Here is a 17,756-nt window from a genome sequence, read left to right as displayed (position 1 = left end):
TCCACCTACAGCATGTCTTTGGGATGTGGGAGGAAACCAGAGCACCTGGAGGAAACCCACGTGACCACAGGGAGGACATGCAGACTCCACACAGAAGACACCCCAGCTGAGAATCGAACTGGAGAACCTCTTCCTGTGAGGCAACAACGCTAACCGCTGCACCACCGCAGCCACCCCAACAAATGTCAAATAAATAAAATAAATAAATAATATATATAATATATGTGTGTGTGTGTATATATATATATATATATATATATATATATATATATATATATATACACACACACACACATACATATATATATTTTATATATATATATATATATATATATATATATATATATATATATATATATATATATATATAATGTGTGTAATATGGGTGCATACAATCCGTTATTTATAATAAACTTAACATAGTAGAGTTAAGCATTATTAATGAATGCAATCTAGTAAATGTCGTTTAATGTTTTACTTATTCACTGTCATACATTGGCTGTGTTGCACATACAATCTTTGTCAATGTCTTTATGTCAGTATTTTTTTATTTTGCATTGCTAAGTGCATTTATTACTTGTTAATATCTTTGCCAATGTAGCCCGAATTGTGGGTGAAAAGGTCCTGGGACCAATTCACTTTCCTGGCTACCAAAGTATAAATAAATATGAAACAGTAAAAAAACGGAGTGAACATGATACAAATAATTTAGAACAAGTAAAGCATATTTAAATCTGCATCATTCATGAGTGATATGTAAAATACTTCCCTTTGAAGTCATTGGGAAGTAGCAGACAGACTTAGTTTGAGTCCTACTACTACATGTCACCTATAAATGTACAGGCAAGGATCAATTAAACTGCAGTGAGAGTTTTCACACTTCAGCGTGAAAGTGTGGGGAAGGTCTGTCAATTCCTTTAGGACTACAAAACAGTCCCTTTACAAAAGCCTGCTATTTACCTACTTTCTTTTGCTGGAAGTAGCTAACAGCTATTTATGACATAGAACAAGCTCTGACTGACAGGTTCAGTCAGGGAAACATAGAAGTAGCTCTGTTATAAAAGGTGTATTTAGATGACAGTGCTTCACAGTCCTGCCATTCTTTGTTAATGACATGAGAAAACAGTACCACTTCCTTATGTCTGGCATGACTCATATAAAAAGGACTTGAAATGTATTCTGTGAAGAAGGAATGAAAGCAAGAAAACAAGATCACATTACCAAAGCAGGCCCCATCATCCACCATTTTGAGGGAAACATTAAAACTGAAAAAGAAGCACTTGGAGTGATTTTGAGACATTAAAATAGCTCAGAAAACAAAGATACAATGAAACATGTTTTGTGAGTTCTAAGGTGGAGTTTTCCTTTATGCTTGATAAATGTATGTGTATGTCCAGTTATTCTACTTGTACTGCATTACAGTAAACAGGCTAGACAGTCATAAAGCCAAAGCCACATTTTATGGTAAACAAGTGTTTGCCTGTTCTTAAGGCCAATAAAACATGTTGATGATTTTGAGACCATTTTCAAAGAAAATCTAAACCAACAATATTTTCCATGGAAAAAAAAAACGACCTGATAACTGATGCAAAAGGCTCTAATGATTCTCATTCTATGGGATACAAAGGATGACAATAATTGCATTTTGTAGTCCAAAGCAAAACACTGATGAACCCAGGATCTACAGAGTACTGGTCTTGTCCTCTATTAAACACTGTGGTGCAAAAACATTTATCTATTAATCAGCTGTCTACTTATGTATTGATTTGTTGACCAGGTACAGCACTAATCCAACTGGATCATTTTCATGTTTAACTTGTGGTTTACATCTAGAGGTCATAAAGTCACAATATGTCAACCATTAATTTTTCACTAGAATGTCAGGTATTTACAATTAGATACAACTGAGTTGATAAGTTAAAACAGAGAGTACAGCATATATGACAATTAATAAGTGGAAGGTAATTAAGATTAACTGGATCCTGTCACTAGGTAGAACTTGAAAATAATAGCAGAGATTTACAGGACTGAAAAAAGTTACCAGCATAAACATAAAGCATTTCTGGTACTATATAATGGATATACACATTCATCTTGTAGGAGCAAAGAGAAGACATTCAATAAACAGGATTTTTTCTTTGTGTATAAATCCATTGTTACCTGTTAGGAGATGTGGTTGGAAAAGAATATGGAGATAGAAACAGAAGAGAGGAATGAGGACAGTAAGATAGTTATTGAGGGGTAGGTGTTAGCAGGGTATTTTGCAAAGTGAATATGAAGACTGGAGGGTGGGTAATAATTAATGAAGAAGGACATTGTGGTTGTACTGACTGGTAACAGAGAAAGGTGTTACAAATTTATGTCATGGGTTATACTGTTTATATTATAGTGCCATTTGAGGCATTTATACTGGGCCTGCATAAAAAATATTGTTTCAGCAACTTTGAGAATGCCATGAAATACAGCATGGATTTGACTGATTTGCGATTACCTCTAATATTTGGAGGCGGTTCAGAGAAAGCATAATCTGTGCATTTTAGATTAAGAAGATTGGGCTAAAGATAGGAATGTGGATGTAAGGGATGTCTCTGGTAGGCTTTCTACAAAAATGAATGCTTTACTGAATGAGAACCCAGAAGGAGGACAGTCATTTGAGTTATGTGTAACCAAATGGATTTTGGTTGTATGATACAGTTGTGTTCTCTTTGGTAAAAGGGTTGTAAATCTACATATGTTATTTGATGTAGGCTACAGTGAGGTAAGATTCCTTTATGAAGCAGAGTCAATAATAAGAAGTCCATATTCCAGCTAGGGAAGTGGGAACCCTTTGCCTGTAGCTGTAATGGCTGTGGGTAAAAGAAAGTAAGATTTTCTTGTGTTGGAGGAAAAATGTATTAAGTTTTGACTTTGTAACATGAATACAGTATTGGGAGTTGAATGAAGGATCTAGTCACATGCCATGATATCTGTAATGTTACACTTTTTCTGGACTGTTATTTCAGTGAACTACTAGAGGACTCTTAAAAATGTGTTTAGACCATTTTTGACATACCAAAAATCATAACTTTAGTTTGTTTTTAATGTTTAGATCTAGGTTTGACTTTTCTATCCAGTGACTGAAATTGGCATGGTCCAGTTCCATTTGAAGATTTATTTTATAGAGTAGGGTCTGATCTATAAAGGGTGATAGAAAGGGGATGGATACCTGATAAGAGAATGTTGATAAATAGGGAGAATAGAATGTGGGATAAAATGGAATATCGAGAAATGCCCTTGTTAATGTGATCAGGAGGGGAAGTGTCTAGAGGGAACCAATGTGGACTTTAAATTATCTAAAGGATAAGGAGAGTTGAGGAAGATGTAGAACCAATCTGGACTTTGAAATATCTACAAGGCTGGAACCCTTTTGAACTACACAGTTGCTTTTTGACTGAAGCTGGCTGCCAAAAGAGAGTTTAGCATGAGTAGGTGATCAACAGTATTAAATGATTTAGTGAGATGCACAAATATGTCTCCGGTAAGTTGGCATTGGTTGCACGGGTTGATGCTTCATTAACTGCCAAAGTACACCTGGTAAGTTGTTCAAACTGTTGTACAGTGGTAGCTATCTGACTAAATGACAATCAGATACAATACATTGATAAAAAGGTGTGGCTACTGTAACCAATAGCAATGTATGATTGGCCTTAAAGCAGTAGTGACAAAAGCCAAGTTGGACATAAGCAAGAAAATAGATGAGTCAGTTTGTGCTAAATATGGAGACGGTATCCCTGGTCAGTAGGAAGCATGTATACAATGATTACTTCATGGGGGGTGTCCATAGGTGGTATGCTGTTAGCAGAAAAAGCTGTTTGCTCTCCACAACTGACCATAATAGTGTGCTGCATACTCATCCTATTCACAAGCAGTTGCTTATTTCTGTGGCTATATAAAAAAAGATGTCAGAGCAAGTTCAGTTAGAGCAGGTATTCCTCTTCTTAATGTACAAGTTATAATTCTCTCTGTATACATATATATATATATATATATATATATATATATATATATATATATATATATATATATATATATTCACTTTATAATCTTGAAATACTGAAACGTCGAATTTCAATATCTCGAGACCATAAAGTCGAATCTTCAAAATACGGAAAGTGCATAATTGCAAATCCAACTAAGTTGAATTCACAGTTATAGCTTTTTGTTACATGAGGTGTAGTGTATTGTGTGGATGGTGTCTGGTGTAGTGTGTGGATTTACATGGAATTAAAGGTAAGTGAGAGTTTTGTAAGGGTTTTGGGAAGGTGGTTGAGTGTATGTGAGTGTGTTTGTAAGTTGTACTTGTGGGTTAGGGTAGGCAGGTAAAAGTATGAGTGTTTAAGTGTTGGATGTGGTGATGTTTGTATACGTGTGATGTGTGTGTGTGTGTGTGTGTGTGTGTGTGTGTGTGTGTGCGTGTGTGTGTGTGTGTGTGTGTGTGCATGTGTGTGCATGTGTGCGTGTGTGCGTGTGCGTGTGTGTTTGTGCATACAAGGGACTGTAGAAAGTCTGAGTGTGAGTTTACTGTCTTTTTCTGTTTGTGCGATCTCGGAGTTAGTATATATAAGTAGGGGGCATGTGGGGAGGTTGGAGTGCAGGGAGGCTTGCCCCCCCTGCTTATATGTAGTGTAGGTTTGTAGATGTGTAGTGTTATGTTTCGTGTTTTATTTTTTTTTTGTAGTGTGGGTATTGTGGTATATGTGTGGTTTGATGTATGGTGTGTGTTCGCAATTTGACGTTTTGTGGTTTTGGGCTGTCGGTGTTTTGTGGATTTGACTTCATGGTCTCAAGATACTGAAATTCGACCTTTCAGTATTTCGAGAATATATATATATATATATATATATATATATATATATATATATATATATATATATATATATATATATATATATATTTATTCACTAGACAGGGTCCCACTAGGCTAATAGACTCTTTGTAGGAGTGACCTCAGGTGGTATTCATACTAAGAGAAGGCAGGAAACCACTGGATAAACACTTTATATAAGTAAAGCTTTCGGATACAATCCTTTCTCAATACAAAATAATGCATAGAACCTGCTCTTTATATATAGGTCCAAATATATCACATGACATGCAGCCAAAATCACATGATATGTCATCCAAATCACAAAAACATTTTTAAAGAAACATTTTAAAAAAACTTTTTTAAAAAACTTAATACAAAAACTTAAAATACTTTAATAAAACTTTAAAAAATATATATATTTAGATAAAACTTCAGGCTAAGAGAGATTAGCTCTACTTAATTTAACTAAAATAGGTTTGAGACTGACTTGGCTATTCAAGCCTGGTTTTGAATCACTCATAAGTCTCAAGATCCATTCATATTCTTTAATTTCTAAGTGATTATTTAGGTCCCCTCCCCTAGGTGTAGGTGTAACGTGGTCAATAATTCTAAACCGAAAAAAATGCTGCTGACCAAATTCCTCTATATGTTTAAATAGTGCATTCCTGTCATAGCATCTCCTAATTTCTGACTTATGTCCAGTCATCCTGTCCTTTAGCCTGCGGGTAGTTTTGCCTACATAGAAAGCATTACATGCTTGGCAGGTAGCCAAGTAAACCACCTGGGTAGTAATACATGTACCTGCTACTCTAAAACGAAATGTCCTACCGTTGATAGGATGCACAAACGTATCATTTTCTGTACTACAAATGTCATCACAACAAGAACAGTTGTGACATTTGTGAGTACCATATTTCACTATAGTAGATACAGGTGTAGTCCTCTCAAAGTCCTTGTAGCATAGTGAACTCTTAAGGGTCCTCATGTTCTTATAAGAGAAATTGGGTTTAGGTCCCAATAAACTTCTTAGTTCATCTGATGCCATCAAGATGACCCAATTATCAGATATAATTTTTCTAACAGCGGGTGTCCTTAAATGATATGTAGTTACATATCTAATAGGTGCTACAGATGTTTGTTTGCACCTAGAGACAATACTAACAACATCCTCATACAAAACTGGTTTAAATAAAGTCCGCCTATCTTCCCTAATCTTAATGACCTGTTCATAAAGTAGAGATCTATCATACCCACTAAGCAAGAAATCATTAACCGTCTCATTTAATTGTACTTCAAAGCAGTCATCATCGGTATTAAGCCTACTGAGTCTGCAGAATTGAGATTTAACAGTACTTCTAAATATGTGAGGTGCATGCATGCTTGTGGCATAAGTGTATCTATCTGAACAAACTTCTTTCCTAAAGATACTAGTTTGTAGTATATCTCCAGCAAGATCTAACTTCAAATCCAAAAATGTAATAGAAGTTTCAGATACTGTCATCTTAAACGTTAGAAAAGTAGATGCAGAGTTTAGATATTCCAGAAATTTTTCAAGATCCTCATGGCTACCTTTCCAAAGTAGGAGGCAGTCATCTACAAAGCGTTGAAAAATGTGATATTACTTTTAAATGGGTTCCCATCACCAAACAAATGCGTTCTTTCCCACTGATAGAGTATCAGGTTGGCATAAGTATTGGCTACAGAGGTACCCATAGCCACCCCTGTAAGTTGTAGATATGTGCCATTAAAAAGGAAGATGTTGTTTTTCAATGTAACATCCATAAGGCTGCAGATAATTTCAACTTTGTTGAGATTATCACATGTATGTGTCCACAACAATTCTCTTAAAAGCTCCAGGCCTATATCATTAGGAATAACGGTGAAGAGTGATACGATGTCCAAAGAAACTAAAAGATACTTATTGTTAACTAAAGAAGCTTTTTCTTTATCCATCCATCCCCTTAATTTCTATAATAAATCAAAGCTATCTTTAATGATAGAATCACATTTAGCCAGGTATGGAAGCAGTTGCCCATGTAGATAAATCGAGATGGGTTCTGTAACCCAACCCGCACCAGAGACAATAGGTCTCATAGGTGGATTTAGCTTAGATTTATGAATTTTGGGGAGACCATAGAGATGTGATATAACTGGACAAGTAACAGTGAGATAATTAAATAACTCAAGATCTATATCACCACTCAATTGCAAATCATACACAACCATGTTTACATATGCAACACTTTTTCACATCCAAACTGGTAATGCATTTAAAAGCTTTAGTGTCTTGTAGTAACTTAAACATAGAATCCATATAATCAACTCGGTTCATAAGAACCACAGCACCTCCTTTATCAGCCTGTTTTATAATTATATCTTTACAGGACTGTAAGCTCTTCAAAGCCTTAAATTCACCATAATTTAAATTAAATCTTTTTTTCTTTCTGGTAGATGGATTAAATAACTGCCTGATATGAATTTCACAAATATCATGAAATGCTATAACCACTGGAGTACTGGTGGGTACAAGCGTACACGCCGTTTGTTACCCCCAGTAGCTTCAGAACCACCAAATAGCAGTTTTAAATTTAAAAGTCTGGAGAAGATTTTTAAATCAGTTAATGCTGATACTAAATTTTCTTCACAGCAAGGGATGAAATTCAGGCCCTTTGAAAACAATGAATAATGAGTGTCATCTAACTCTATCGCTGATAGATTCAACGTGCCTCGGATAACTTGCGGCTCTGTTTCCCCAGTCCTAAAGGGCTCTCACTTTTCTTTTATTAGACATACCTGACTGCAGCACCGGGAACCTCTGTGCTGCAATATCGTTCCTTAACTGTCTCTGGGCGCTCTAACTGGAAGCGCTTATTAGAAAAGTTCATAAAGTTAAGTGTTGACTGCTGTGTTTTCTTCATAGACGCGTTCTGAACGCCATCAATCGATTGACGTAGCACTTCTTCCCTCAGTACTGGTTTCCATATTTACTTGACGAACGATGTCTGGACCAAACTATTAGCTTCCAGGGACAGGGGCGTTCTTCTCTGAGTGAGACAGGCGAGCCAGCTGCATTAGGTGCAATTTGATGAAAATCATCTAAAGTATCAAGGGTATTTTATTCAGTGTCTTAGGTTGGACATTAGTTTTAATAACAACGTTCTCCTTAGGCCAAGAGAAGATATTACCCTTATTAAAATCGTTTATATCGCCACAGCTTTCGCTTCTTGGTCGCTTCCATCCTTCCATCAAGTGTGTGTATTCTTTCCATCATACGCTGATAGTCATCCGACATGGCAGTAAACACAGGCATGTTAAGTAGAGTACTTTCAAGGGTAAAAATCTCCTTTTTAAGATCCTCTTCGACTTTGGTGAAAAAGTCATTCATCAAACACATATAATCAATACTGAGTTTGATATTCAGCTGCTGCCATCTCTTTAACAAATCAGGGTAGCGTTCCCATACGAGGGCATTTTTAAAATTCTGAGCCCCCTGGGAACAATACCCTTGTCAATATATGCTAAAAAGCTAAAGCGCTGCCACTGCAGACGCTTAAAAGTATGTAATTTTCTTTCTAGCATTTGCAAAGTCTTAGTATATTCCACAGTACCTTCTGTATTTGAAGTTGTAGAGTCCATATTTGCAGAATTAAAGGGCTCAATGTAGCCCAATAAGGGATTCTTCTCAATGTTAATAAGAGACTTAAGAGAGCTTGTTGGAGCTGCCATGATAGCTAGTAGGCTGCAAAGTAGACCTTAACACAGTCTCCCAAAGGCAGGACAAGGAATTGAAGAAAATAAACGCCAGAAACCAAAATGCAAAGAACAAGGCAGGAAACCACTGGATAAACACTTTATATAAGTAAAGCTTTCGGATACAATCCTTTCTCAATACAAAACAATGCATAGAACCAGCTCTTTATATATAGGTGCAAATATATCACATGACATGCAGCCAAAATCACATGATATGTCATCCAAATCACAAAAACATTTTTAAAGAAACATTTTAAAAAAACTTTTTTAAAAAACTTAATACAAAAACTTAAAATACTTTAATAAAACTTTAAAAAATATATATATTTAGATAAAACTTCAGGCTAAGAGATTAGCTCTACTTAATTTAACTAAAATAGGTTTGAGACTGACTTGGCTATTCAAGCCTGGTTTTGAATCACTCATAAGTCTCAAGATCCATTCATATTCTTTAATTTCTAAGTGATTATTTAGGTCCCTCCTAGGTGTAGGTGTAACGTGGTCAATAATTCTAAACCTAAAAAAATGCTGCTGACCAAATTCCTCTATATGTTTAAATAGTGCATTCCTGTCATAGCATCTCCTAATTTTTGACTTATGTTCAGTCATCCTGTCCTTTAGCCTGCGGGTAGTTTTGCCTACATAGAAAGCATTACATGCTTGGCAGGTAGCCAAGTAAACCACCTGGGTAGTAATACATGTACCTGCTACTCTAAAACTAAATGTCCTACCGTTGATAGGATGCACAAACGTATCATTTTCTGTACTACAAATGTCATCACAAACTACCCGCAGGCTAAAGGACAGGATGACTGAACATAAGTCAGAAATTAGGAGATGCTATGACAGGAATGCAGTATTTAAACATATAGAGGAATTTGGTCAGCAGCATTTTTTTAGGTTTAGAATTATTGACCACGTTACACCTACACCTAGGGGAGGGGACCTAAATAATCACTTAGAAATTAAAGAATATGAATGGATCTTGAGACTTATGAGTGATTCAAAACCAGGCTTGAATAGCCAAGTCAGTCTCAAACCTATTTTAGTTAAATTAAGTAGAGCTAATCTCTCTTAGCCTGAAGTTTTATCTAAATATATATATTTTTTAAAGATTTATTAAAGTTTTTTGTATTAAGTTTTTTAAAAAAGTTTTTTTAAAATGTTTCTTTAAAAATGTTTTTGTGATTTGGATGACATATCATGTGATTTTGGCTGCATGTCATGTGATATATTTGCACCTATATATAAAGAGCTGGTTCTATGCATTGTTTTGTATTGAGAAAGGATTGTATCCGAAAGCTTTACTTATATAAAGTGTTTATCCAGTGGTTTCCTGCCTTGTTCTTTGCATTTTGGTTCCTGGAGTTTATTTTCTTCAATTCCTTGTCCTGCCTTTGGGAGACTGTGTTAAGGTCTACTTTGCAGCCTACTAGCTATCATGGCAGCTCCAACAAGCTCTCTTAAGTCTCTTATTAACATTGAGAAGAATCCCTTATTGGGCTACATTGAGCCCTTTAATTCTGCAAATATGGACTCTACAACTTCAAATACAGAAGGTACTGTGGAATATACTAAGACTTTGCAAATGCTAGAAAGAAAATTACATACTTTTAAGCATCTGCAGTGGCAGCGCTTTAGCTTTTTAGCATATATTGACAAGGGTATTGTTCCCAGGGGGCTCAGAATTTTAAAAATGCCCTCGTATGGGAACGCTTACCCTGATTTGTTAAAGAGATGGCAGCAGCTGGATATCAAACTCAGTATTGATTATATGTGTTTGATGAATGACTTTTTCACCAAAGTCGAAGAGGATCTTAAAAAGGAGATTTTTACCCTTGAAAGTACTCTACTTAACATGCCTGTGTTTACTGCCATGTCGGATGACTATCAGTGTATGATGGAAAGAATACACACACTTGATGGAAGGATGGAAGCGACCAAGAAGCGAAAGCTGTGGCGCGATATAAACGATTTTAATAAGGGTAATATCTTTTCTTGGCCTAAGGAGAACGTTGTTATTAAAACTAATGTCCAACCTAAGACACTGAATAAAAATACCCTTGATACTTTAGATGATTTTCATCAAATTGCACCTAATGCAGCTGGCTCGTCTGTCTCACTCGTAGAAGAACGCTCCCTGTCCCTGGAAGCTAATAGTTTGGTCCAGACGTCGTTACGTCAAGTAAATATGGAAACCAGTACTGAGGGAAGAAGTGCTACGTCGCAATCGATTGATGGCGTTCAGAACGCATCTATGAAGAAAACACAGCAGTCAACACTTAACTTTACGAACTTTTCTAATAAGCGCTTCCAGTTAGAGCGCGCAGAGACAGTTAAGGAACGTATATTGCAGCACAGAGGTTCCCCGGTGCTGCAGTCATGTATGTCTAATAAAAGAAAAAGTGAGAGCCCTTTAGGACTGGGGAAACAGAGCCGCAAGTTATCCGAGGCACGTTGAATCTATCAGCGATAGAGTTAGATGACACTCATTATTCATTGTTTTCAAAGGGCCTGAATTTCATCCCTTGCTGTGAAGAAAATTTAGTATCAGCATTAACTGATTTAGAAATCTTCTCCAGACTTTTAAATTTAAAACTGCTATTTGGTGGTTCTGAAGCTACTGGGGGTAACAAACGGCGAGTGCTTGTACCCACCAGTACTCCAGTGGTTAAAGCATTTCATGATATTTGTGAAATTCATATCAGGCAGTTATTTAATCCATCTACCAGAAAGAAAAAAAGATTTAATTTAAATTATGGTGAATTTAAGGCTTTGAAGAGCTTACAGTCCTGTAAATTTATAATTATAAAACAGGCTGATAAAGGAGGTGCTGTGGTTCTTATGAGCCGAGTTGATTATATGGATTCTATGTTTAAGTTACTACAAGACACTAAAGCTTTTAAATGCATTACCAGTTTGGATGTGAAAAAAAGTGTTGCATATGTAAACATGGTTGTGTATGATTTGCAATTGAGTGGTGATATAGATCTTGAGTTATTTAATTATCTCACTGTTACTTGTCCAGTTATATCACATCTCTATGGTCTCCCCAAAATTCATAAATCTAAGCTAAATCCACCTATGAGACCTATTGTCTCTGGTGCGGGTTGGGTTACAGAACCCATCTCGATTTATCTACATGGGCAACTGCTTCCATACCTGGCTAAATGTGATTCTATCATTAAAGATAGCTTTGATTTATTACAGAAATTAAGGGGATGGATGGATAAAGAAAAAGCTTCTTTAGTTAACAATAAGTATCTTTTAGTTTCTTTGGACATTGTATCACTCTTCACCATTATTCCTAATGATATAGGCCTGGAGCTATTAAGAGAATTGTTGTGGACACATACATGTGATAATCCCAACAAAGTTGAAATTATCTGCAGCCTTATGGATGTTACATTGAAAAACAACATCTTCCTTTTCAATGGCTCCACATATCTACAACTTACAGGAGTGGCTATGGGTACCTCTGTAGCCAATACTTATGCCAACCTGATACTCTATCAGCGGGAAAGAACGCATTTGTTTGGTGATGGGAACCCATTTAAAAGTAATATCACATTTTTTCAACGCTTTGTAGATGACTGCCTCCTACTTTGGAAAGGTAGCCATGAGGATCTTGAAAAATTTCTGGAATATCTAAACTCTGCATCTACTTTTCTAAAGTTTAAGATGACAGTATCTGAAACTTTTATTACATTTTTGGATTTGAAGTTAGATCTTGCTGGAGATACACTACAAACTAGTATCTTTAGGAAAGAAGTTTGTTCAGATAGATACACTTATGCCACAAGCATGCATGCACCTCACATATTTAGAAGTACTGTTAAATCTCAATTCTGCAGACTCAGTAGGCTTAATACCGATGATGACTGCTTTGAAGTACAATTAAATGAGATGGTTAATGATTTCTTGCTTAGTGGGTATGATAGATCTCTACTTTATGAACAGGTCATTAAGATTAGGGAAGATAGGCGGACTTTATTTAAACCAGTTTTGTATGAGGATGTTGTTAGTATTGACTCTAGGTGCAAACAAACATCTGTAGCACCTATTAGATATGTAACTACATATAATTTAAGGACACCTGCTGTTAGAAAAATTATATCTGATAATTGGGTCATCTTGATGGCATCAGATGAACTAAGAAGTTTATTGGGACCTAAACCCAATTTCTCTTATAAGAACATGAGGACCCTTAAGAATTCACTATGCTACAAGGACTTTGAGAGGACTACACCTGTATCTACTATAGTGAAATATGGTACTCACAAATGTCACAACTGTTCTTGTTGTGATGACATTTGTAGTACAGAAAATGATACGTTTGTGCATCCTATCAACGGTAGGACATTTAGTTTTAGAGTAGCAGGTACATGTATTACTACCCAGGTGGTTTACCTGGCTACCTGCCAAGCATGTAATGCTTTCTATGTAGGCAAAACTACCCGCAGGCTAAAGGACAGGATGACTGAACATAAGTCAGAAATTAGGATATGCTATGACAGGAATGCACTATTTAAACATATAGAGGAATTTGGTCAGCAGCATTTTTTTAGGTTTAGAATTATTGACCACGTTACACCTACACCTAGGGGAGGGGACCTAAATAATCACTTAGAAATTAAAGAATATGAATGGATCTTGAGACTTATGAGTGATTCAAAACCAGGCTTGAATAGCCAAGTCAGTCTCAAACCTATTTTAGTTAAATTAAGTAGAGCTAATCTCTCTTAGCCTGAAGTTTTATCTAAATATATATATTTTTTAAAGTTTTATTAAAGTATTTCAAGTTTTTGTATTAAGTTTTTTAAAAAAGTTTTTTTAAAATGTTTCTTTAAAAATGTTTTTGTGATTTGGATGACATATCATGTGATTTTGGCTGCATGTCATGTGATATATTTGGACCTATATATAAAGAGCTGGTTCTATGCATTGTTTTGTATTGAGAAAGGATTGTATCCGAAAGCTTTACTTATATAAAGTGTTTATCCAGTGGTTTCCTGCCTTGTTCTTTGCATTTTGGTTCCTGGCGTTTATTTTCTTCAATTCATACTAAGAGAGACAGTTGGCCAGGGCACCGGGAACTTATCCTACTCTTTTCCAGAATTGCCTTGGGATCTCTTATATCCACCTGAGCTATCACCAAATCAAGCATATGAGACCTCAGTTTAATATTTCATCTAAAGGATGGCACACTCAAGAGCACAGCACCCTCCCAACACACACACTTATAATGCACTACAATGTCAGTACTGGAAAATTAATCCAGCTACCTGGTGTTGGAATAAAAGCTATAGACTTCTCACCAAAGGTGATTGCGCTACCTGTTGAGCTATATATGATTTGTGTTTGTGTGTGTGTGTCTCTCTCTCTCTTTTATATATATCTATATATATATATATATATATATATATATATATATATACATACATATGTGTGTGTGTGTGTGTGTGTGTGTGTGTGTGTGTGTGTGTGTGTGTGTGTGTGTGTGTGTGTGCATGTATCTCTTACTATGTGTATATATATATATATATATATATATATATATATATATATATATATATATATATCTGTATCTATCTGTCTGTACACACACGTATCTATATCTGTATTTATCTGTATATCTATCTATATTTGTCTATCTACATAATCTAGTACATAATCTAGTGCATCTATCTATATCTATATATCTATATGTGCATATATAAAGTCAACATACACTGCATTAGTGCCTTACCTATAAATATGCCTAGTCAATTTTACAATGCATATGCATATTGCATGTTGACTCTGTTTGTTATGGTGTCCCTTTAGATACTCCAGAACATTACAAACATTGCAGTATACCTTTAATTACATTGAACACTTGTAATAGTATGGAGTAAGACTTTTCAGAATCCCACCCAAGGTTTCCTCACTTCTTGCAGTCATTGAACTGAAGTTCCCAAGAATGTAATCAGCAGTGCATAAATCAACTACAAACCAGTCAATGAATGACATTACATGCATGCATATATATATATATATATATATATATATATATATATATATATATATATATACAGATATATATATATATATATATATATATATATATATATATATGTATATGATTCTTCCCTTCATAATAATGACATTTCAGAATACTGAATTCCATATGATAGAGACCATATGATTAACATACTGAAACATCAAACTCTTTGTACTAAGATCACCGGACTTTACCCTTTTTTCCACTGTAGTGTAATGTTGGAAATGGAATAGATAACTAGCAGGGAATCGGGGCCAAGGCATGCCCACCTGCAAAAATACAGTTTTGCGTGTTTTTATGGTTTTTGACATTCCATAACGCCAAGCATATAGGTTCAGCCATATGCAGTTTGACATTATGGAAAGTTGATATTACAAAGTAAATCCCTACACACACACAAAAACATACACAAACACATACACACATAAACATGAGCCCATGTAAATAGAGAAACTGAATATTGTTGGCTCTGTAGTTGTGCAACACCTGTTGAGCTGTCAGAATTTGGTCAACTAAACAGATGGCCAACAGGTATGCAAGAATGTACAATATTCGCGATAGGGGAATACAGCCTTTCCTCTGATATTATGCAATCTCAGAGTTTACATAATTAGCGGGGGAGAGGTGCAAGGGGATTGTTTGCCCCCCTGAAAAAAAATGTTGTTTTTTGCTTTATTGTTTATGTTTTAATTTTGCATGCATTGAGACTGTTGCTTGGAGTGTATGTAGTAGTGTGTCAATATCTACCTATCTATCTATGTATCTATAGATAGAGAGAAATGCTAGCAGACACACACACACACACACACACACACACACACACACACACACACACACACACACACACTTACACAGAGTTGCAATTTATATAATATACTACAGAAAACATGCTCTTTTGTGTAGTGAGTTTTACTTGGTTTCCATTGTGTGTTCACTGCCTTTGAGTGACTAAAATCACTTACCCCTCTTTTAGAGCACTTAATTGAGTGAACATTCACTTGTTAAATTATATTTCACTTACTGACAATCTATCTAACCTTATAAGTGAGAAGTGTTAGCTGCAGATTTCCAAGGCTATGTATAAGGGATAATCAGACTTACATGTGGAATAATGCAAATACAATGAAGTTTGCAGCTTGTAGCCACAGATGGCGATTATGGTTATAATTATAACATAATTTCTCCCACCAGATTAAGAACATATGAAGGTAACTGAGCAAGAAAAAATGCTTCAGGCAACATATATTCATTCATAATCTGTTCAACATGCTTACTACTGAATACTCATTTTAATTTTTTTCCAAAACATGTTAAATTACTATAAAGGCAAACAGATTTGTATGCTGAAATATTCAACATTTAATAAATAAAATTAAAATGAAGGCAATATAGCTCTAGCAAAAAAAATTGTATTAATTTTCTATAGATGAAAAATTTTTAATTGCGTATTTAGTAAAAATATAAAGCTAGACTTTGAATGAAATGGCACATTAAGCTCAGTGTGAAAATTCAAATGATTTTATTTTGTTTTAAATTTAGAACAAGTAAGTTAATTTGCATTAACTATAGAAAAATGCTTCATCAACAAGGAGAACATTAAAGTGAACAATTACGTGGTAAAACATGTCAAAAGATATTTGTTTTATTGCTATGTGGATTAAGATAGAACTGTCATAATGGAGGCCTGTTTCCATGGAAACTGATGTTCTTGGGTCGTGGAGAGTTGCTAGACAGGAGGAATAAGACAATCCTTTGAAAAACTCTTAATCATCACTTCATTTTTGTAACCACAAATTGGAGAACATTTCCTAGTGCACTGTTTTAATTAATTAGTGTGCTCCTTAAACTCACAATCATATCAGGAAGTGAAAGTGACAGTAACTGCGAAAATAGCATCCATTGTAATTGTCTTTCAGGCATTCAGTGTCTGCTTTAATAGCCGTCTGTTTAGTGTACTCCACAGGAGAAAAATGTTCACAGAATGTAATAGCAGGAAAATTATAAAATGCAGCAAATTATGTGGATCCTAGTTACAGCAGAAGTTAGTCCTAGTATAATGATTCTTCATTTTTTGTCATTTTTTTAAATATATACATAATATGATGCAGTGTAATAATATGTCCAAATGTGTTAGGTATTACTCTCACCAAACTAATATATCTATATACCCTACTGATTTTCAAAACAGAGATAGCACTAGTCCTGAAGTAGAGGCTGTTTTAAGTCGGTGGGCTTTCCAATATCATCTTCAAACTCTCAGTTTATATTGTTAGTAAATTAAAAAAAAAAATACGTTTTCTAAACACAAACCTGAGGAAAACAATTCACCTATGGTTTTGGAAGGTTTAGGTCATCATTAGGTTTTTTTTTAACTTGGTATGGTCTTTGCAGTAAATCAGTTAGAGAAGTTAGTACATCTGTTTACTGCACCCCTGTTCTCACCAGTAGCTGTATTAGAATATGTGCATTCAAAATACTTGAAACAAAATAAGGGTTTGTACATTATCCATGGGACGATTTACTCTTGTGGCAACATTCTTGTTGACAATCCTCAGTTGTTGGCACAGTTTTTGTGCTCATTGTCCTACCATTGTATCAAGGGAAAATCGGAAACAATGCAAGATTTGTTTTTTTCCTAAATTGTAATGCTGCCACAGCTCCATCTTCTGGTAACAGCATGCTACAAAACTTTTGTCAAATACTACATTGATAATACTACATGTAGTTTGAATAATATATTTCAGGTATCCCTTTTTGAACCAAGGAAAATACAGAATTTACATCTTTTAATTAGAGTTGTGCATAAAAAATTGTGGATAATTTTCAAATGGATTTCAAGTTACTTGCATCCACATTCTGAATGCTATTAAGATACATGTAGGTGGCTGGCAGATAATTTTACTAAAGCCCCAAACACTGATCCCCATTGGGATTACTTCATCCATATGTGATAAGAAGTATAGCCCATGCAATCATACAGTGCTGTACATCTTCCAAATAATTTGAAACTGGATTTTAAGGTTCGTGTGTCCACATTCTGAATGTTATTAAGATTAATCCACATGTAGCTGAGTGACAGACAAGTTAACCAATGTATTGAACATACTCTTACTT

Source organism: Protopterus annectens, chromosome 1.part1 (genome assembly GCF_019279795.1).
Source record: "Protopterus annectens isolate FY-2018-M chromosome 1.part1, PAN1.0, whole genome shotgun sequence".
Classification (NCBI taxonomy): Eukaryota; Metazoa; Chordata; order Ceratodontiformes; family Protopteridae; genus Protopterus; species Protopterus annectens.
The sequence above is the reverse complement of the archived record's forward strand: the minus strand, read 5'-3'. Positions refer to the sequence as shown.